Source organism: Convolutriloba macropyga, unplaced genomic scaffold (genome assembly GCF_964194025.1).
Source record: "Convolutriloba macropyga unplaced genomic scaffold, txConMacr16.3 SCAFFOLD_1019, whole genome shotgun sequence".
Lineage (NCBI taxonomy): Eukaryota > Metazoa > Xenacoelomorpha > Acoela > Convolutidae > Convolutriloba > Convolutriloba macropyga.
This window is the reverse complement of record NW_027450849.1, coordinates 26,501-32,500: the sequence shown is the minus strand read 5'-3', so window position 1 is coordinate 32,500 and position 6,000 is coordinate 26,501. Positions and strand designations below refer to the sequence as shown.

The following is a 6,000-nucleotide window of genomic DNA, read 5'->3' as shown; positions in this document are numbered from 1 at the left end:
GTTTTAAAGTTTACAGTTTTCAAGTTTTAAAGTTTACAGTATCCAAGTTTTAAAGTTTACAGTTTTCAAGTTTTCAAGTTTACAGTTTTCAAGTTTTAAAGTTTACAGTTTCCAAGTTTTAAAATTTACAGTTTTCAAGTTTTAAAGTATACAGTTTTCAAGTTTTAAAGTTTACAGTTTTCAAGTTTACAGTTTTCAAGTTTTAAAGTTTACAGTTTCCAAGTTTTAAAGTTTTCAGTTTTCAAGTTTTCAAGTTTACAGTTTTCAAGTTTTAAAGTTTACAGTTTCCAAGTTTTAAAGTTTACAGTTTTCAAGTTTTCAAGCTTACAGGATTGTTATAAGTCTTGCAGCAATTGTTCAGGTGCCCCCATTTTTATTTAGAAGTAAATTTTTCAAGCACTTTGCACCATTTATAATTTATTGCCACACAAGGGGAATTTAACCCCAAGAGAAGAGGATGACACGCCATATCATCACGTAATCAAATGTTTTGCTAATAAGTTTTCGAGTCACCGAATATTTGTAATAATTATGACAAATAATTGTCAAAAAGTTATGAGTAGTTTCAAATAATAATCAGTTTTATTTATTTACTTTTTACCATCAAACAATGGTAATTATTCGTGTTTAATTGCTCTTGAACGAAGTTCATGGCAATTATTGTAAACGTGTTGGTCTTTTTGCTGTAAAATTTTCGCTTGACCATTTTGCGTTTTTCTTCTAGATTATTCTTTGAATTCTCAAGTGACTGTTTCACGCGTTCGTTCTTCAATTTTGAGTGATCTCTTTTGCTCTCACTCCAAAGTAAAGCTTGCTGCTAAAATTAAATCGATTTTTTTTTTGATTTTCCGTCCGAGGGATTGCGTCCTTACGATTGGGATATACTGACAAAGCCGAACTGAGAGATTCACTAATCTCTGAGCGATTCACTTCTGTTAGAGATTCACTTCTGTTCCGAACTTAGAGATTCACTTCTGTTCCGAACTGAGAGATTCACTTCTGTTAGAGATTCACTAATCTCTGAGCGCACAGTTCACTTCACCAGAAGTGCCGAGGAGACATAAATTCTTGGTGGAAGGAGCAATTAGCAGATTTTATTCCCCTCGCTTCCCCAGAGCCTAAGCTACCCAAGATGAAGTCGTGGAATTATGACTCTACAAAACGTCGTTTGGGGGTGTTATTCCGGCTTTTTAAATACACTTCCGGGAAGAAGTTAATGACCCGGTAGTTCGATTAATAAATCTGATATTTCGGGACAATGACGCGGTCATTCGATTCATAGTTCTGGTATTTCGGAACTGTGACCCGGTCTTTCAAGTCATAAATCTGGCGTTTCGAATTACAGAACCGCCATATTTCGAATCATTAGCTATAGCCATAACCAAAGCCAACCCCATTCCAGTCGTTTCCGCAGTCGTTTGAATGGATCGTATTGCAAATTAATAATACAAACTTTAACAAAAATGTATTTATTGATCAGCCAGCTTTGGTACTCACTCAAATCAAGAACTTGTGTCCATTATCTTTGCTCACCCCCATCATTTCAGCTCTCCAATGCTAAAATATCATGGTTTTCCAGAGATTGCTTAGAGAGTGTAAAAAATTTGCAGTAGGTGCGTCCGAAAGGTATCCATTAGACTTAAGGTTTGCCCATAAACTTCGCCCATAAAGTTTTTGAAAACTTATATGAAAAGAAAAAACTATAATGATGAAGAAAACGTGAAATATCAAGTTAGATGATATTTAAGCCTGTGGGTGTATTCAGGATAATATTTTTTTAGTTGAGTGTCTGACTACAAAGTAAATTATCTATGTGTAAACAAAAATAAACAATCCAATAGCTAATAACTATACATACTTAACCCACTCAAATTTGATGCCGAAAAACACACAAGCGCAAACAAACACACACACACATACCCGCACACGCACACGCCACACACAAGGGAAACAAATAAACATTTACGCATGCACAAGATTGGCATGTAAGTAAACAAAATGTTAGTATAACAAACTTGAGTTGTTATGAAGTTGCTTATTTATTGAACGTTGCATCTTTATGTGATTTATCAACTTAGATAATATTTAAGCTTTTGGGTGTATTCAAGATAATATACTTTTAATTGAGTGCCTGACTATAACGTCAATTATCTCTGCTTAAACAAAATTAAACAATTGAATAGGTAATGACTATACATACTTAACCCACTCAAATTTGATGCTTAAACACACACGAGCGCAAACAAACACACACACACACACACTCACACACACACACACACACACACACACACACACGCACAAAGGACACACACACATTTAGGCATGCACAAGATTTTGAGATTGGAATGTAAGTAAACAAAATTTTAGTATAACAAACTTGAGTTGTTATGAAGTTGCTTATTTATTGAACGTTTCATCTTTATGCGCAGAAGTATGAGACGTTGTATTCAGGCACTCAATTACGAAATTTATTCTTGCGAATACATTCAAAGGCTTTGATATGTTTTGAGATTTCTCGTTTTTATCCCGTTTTTATATTTTAGTCTTTTCGAAAACACTACCATTGAAAAAATTTATGCGAAGAGCAAATCAAATCTCTCGGAGTTACTTTTATTGAAATCTTTCCAATTGCACAATATTTTCTAAGAAACCACAAATTTTTGTGCAAAAAGACGAGGCGCATCCTTGTTTAATTATTAGCCACACAAAAATTGGGCATGAATTAGCATCGGAAAGTTAACTTAGAGGTGTGGTATAATCCCGGATATGTGTGTCATATTTCAGTAATGAATCATCGAATTTCCATTATGATTTCTACTATGACCAGAGTTCTGATCATGGCACTTTTTAGACATTTCACGGTGAAATTCAAAGTAAAATTCGGCATCTTTTATGAAAGTTATGAGCTTCAATTCTGTGAATACTCAGCACATTATGATTTTTTTTGGCTGTATTTGGACTGAACAGTATGAAAAATCGCAATTAGCTGGGGCTTGAAAATAAATCGATTAGCAATTACAAAACTTAATTCACCAATGTTATGATTAATTGATGCAGTTCACAGTTCAAATTGATGCAGTTCAGAGTTTATATTCAAACTGCCACTCACTGCTCCATCTGCCACTGTTCTCATTTAACTGATACGTAGCACAGTTCTCATTTCACTAGTTCTCATTTCACCGATATGTGGTACAGTTCTCGTTTTCTTTTCCAACGAAAGTACCCGAACTGAAACTCGTCCTCACGGTTGGCACTGATCGTTTTCCATCATCGCTCATTCGCCCAACTTGACTCGAGACTTCCTCACCTGCCGCCGTCTTAGGTGTTGCACTGTCCCGATTTCAACACAGCTGTTCAAGACATCCGAAGCGTCATCTTGATTTGAGGGAGTAACTAAGTTGATTGATAAAATCTGTAATACCATTCATTGGAAAGCGTAAACTCGCGGTTGGTGTTTTTTTGAAAAATTACCACACGAAATTAATTTGCAATAGAGTGTTACCAAGTTTCAGAAACGTGATATCTAGCATCCCTCAAGGGATTTAATTTTGAGAGAATAATTGCGATGGGAACAAGTTTCGGTGCTTCTCGTTCTGTCCTAATGATTCTAACTCTTTGCGTTTTTTAATACTTTTTCAGACGATAATACTTGGGTTCAAAAATGAGCGAATTAAAAACGTGTTCGTGCGATTATGAGTTTATTAACTAAGAAGCTTATCTCCAACACTTGCTAGGCTAACTTTATGAAAAAAAAAAACAAACGGGCTCTGCGTGTGTATCTTTATGTGTGTGCGTATTATTAAGAGAGACGACGATAGAAAAATGTATTATAAGAGAAGAGAGAGAGAGAGAGAGAGAGAGAGAGAGAGAGAAAGAGAGAGAGAGAGAGACAGAGAGACAGACAGAGAGATAGAGAGCACAAGAGAGAGGTAAAATGTGATTTTCACTGTTAATGTGCTTTTTAATGTGAAAATCGAGGTGATTGCGTACATCTATGTCTATACTCCAGGTATATGGTATTTTTTCATGGCACACGAGAGAGAATATAGAAGAGAGCAAGAGAGTTTGTACTTGTCTTGCGTGTATCTATTTTCTTTGGGTCTCTCTGTATGTGTGCCTGTGTTTGTGTGTTCATTTATCTCTGTAAGTTTATGTATTTGTGTGTGTCTGTGTATGTGTGCATGTGAGAGTGTGTGGATGTTTTTCAGTGTTTGTGGGCGGGCGTTTTTGTATGTATATGTATGTTTGTTTGTCTTAGTCAGTGTTTGTATCTGTGTGTGAGTGCTTGTCTGTGTTTCTCTGTGTCTGTTTGTATCTGCTTGTTTAAGTGTAGGGTCTGCGTCTCTTACTGGGTATGTGCATGTGTCTGTGCGTCTGTGTTTTGTGTTTTGTGTGTATGTGTGTATCTGTGTGTTTATGTGTGTGTGCTTAAGTCTTTGTTTGTGTCTGTGTGTGTCCATGTTTGTTTCCGTCTGCATCTGTGTCTGGTCATGTGCTTGTGTATGTGTCTGTGTTTGCGTCTGAGTTTGTGTGCGAGTTTGTACGCCTTTGCTTCTGTATCTGTGTTTGTCTCTCTGTATGTGTAGGTGTATTTTTGTCTCTGTGTCTTTGTGAACGTTTGTGTCTGAGTATGTGCATGTGTCTGTGTCCAGCAATATCTGCGTCTGTGTCTGTTTGTGTCTCTTTACTATCTGATCTGCGTCTGTCTGTATGTATTTATGTGTGTGTTAAACACAACTTCATCATAACTTAGTTCACAATATGGACAGACTCTAATTGACTTAGAAACACAAAAATAGACTGAATAAATTAATTGGTGGTCAAAAGAACAAAAAGAGCAACTTGAATGTCATTCGAATGCCATAATGTTCCAAACAACGTTCTGTACGGAAATTAGAGCAGCGTTTAAAGAGATACCAGAACCAATTCGTTCTACCAACTATCCACAAAAGTACAATTTTGGGACTGCAGTTTTTTCATATTTACCTGGCGTCGGCCGTCCCTTGATCAAGCAGAGAGGTAGGCAAGGCCCAGGGCGAGGCCTCCATTGAGAGCGAGAGAGAGAGAGAGAGAGAGAGAGAGAGAAAGGAGAGAGAGAGAGAGGTAAAATGTGATTTTCACTGTTATTGTGCTTTTTAATGTGAAAGTCTAGGGGATTGCCTACATCTATGTCTATACTCCAGGTATATGGTATCTTCTCCTGGCGCAGGAGAGAGAGATAGAGAGAGAATATGGGACAGATCAAGAGAGTATGTACTTGTGTTGTGTTTATCTGTTTTCTTTGCGTCTCTCTGTATGTGTGCCTCTGTTTGTGTGTTCGTTTATCTCGATATGTTTATGTATTTGTGTGTCTGTCTGTGTATGTGTGCATGTGAGAGTGTGTTGATGTTTTTCAGTGTTTGTGGGCGGGCGTTTTTGTATGTATTTGTATGTTTGTCTTAGTCAGTGTTTGTATCTGTGTGTGAGTGCCTGTCTGTGTTTCTCTGTGTCTGTTTGTATCTGCTTGTTTAGGTGTAGGGTCTGCGTCTCTTTCTGGGTATGTGCACATGTCTGTGCGTCTGTGTTTTGTGTGTATCTCTGTGTGTACGTGTGTGTGTGTGTTTATGTGTGTATCTCTGTGTGTACGTGTGTGTGTGTGTATGTGTGTATGTGTGCGTGCGTGTGTGTGTATGTGTGTGTGTGTGTGTGTGCGTGTGCGTGTGCGTGTGTGTGTTTGCGTGTGTGTGTATGTGTATCTGTGTGTGTATATGTGTATCTGTGTGTGTATCTGTGTGTTTGTGTGTGTATGTGTGTATCTGTGTGTGTTTGTGTGTGTATGTGTGTATCTGTGTTTGTTTATGTCTATCTGTGTGTGTATCTGTGTGTGTTTGTGTGTGTATGTGTGTATCTGTGTGTGTTTGTTTGTGTGTATCTGTGTGTATGTGTGTGTGTGTGCTGAAGTCTTTGTTTGTGTCTGTGTGTGTCTATGTCTGTTTGTGTCTGCATCTGTGTCTGGTC

The 6,000-nt window shown here is 37.3% G+C and overlaps 1 protein-coding gene across 2 annotated transcripts in view; it reads left to right on the top strand.

Moving 5' to 3' along the window:
- The window catches only part of LOC142356204 (acetylcholinesterase-like), a 42,626-nt gene that overhangs the window by 34,018 nt on the left and 2,608 nt on the right, over nucleotides 1-6,000 (top strand). The gene's annotated exons all lie outside the window — the stretch shown is intronic.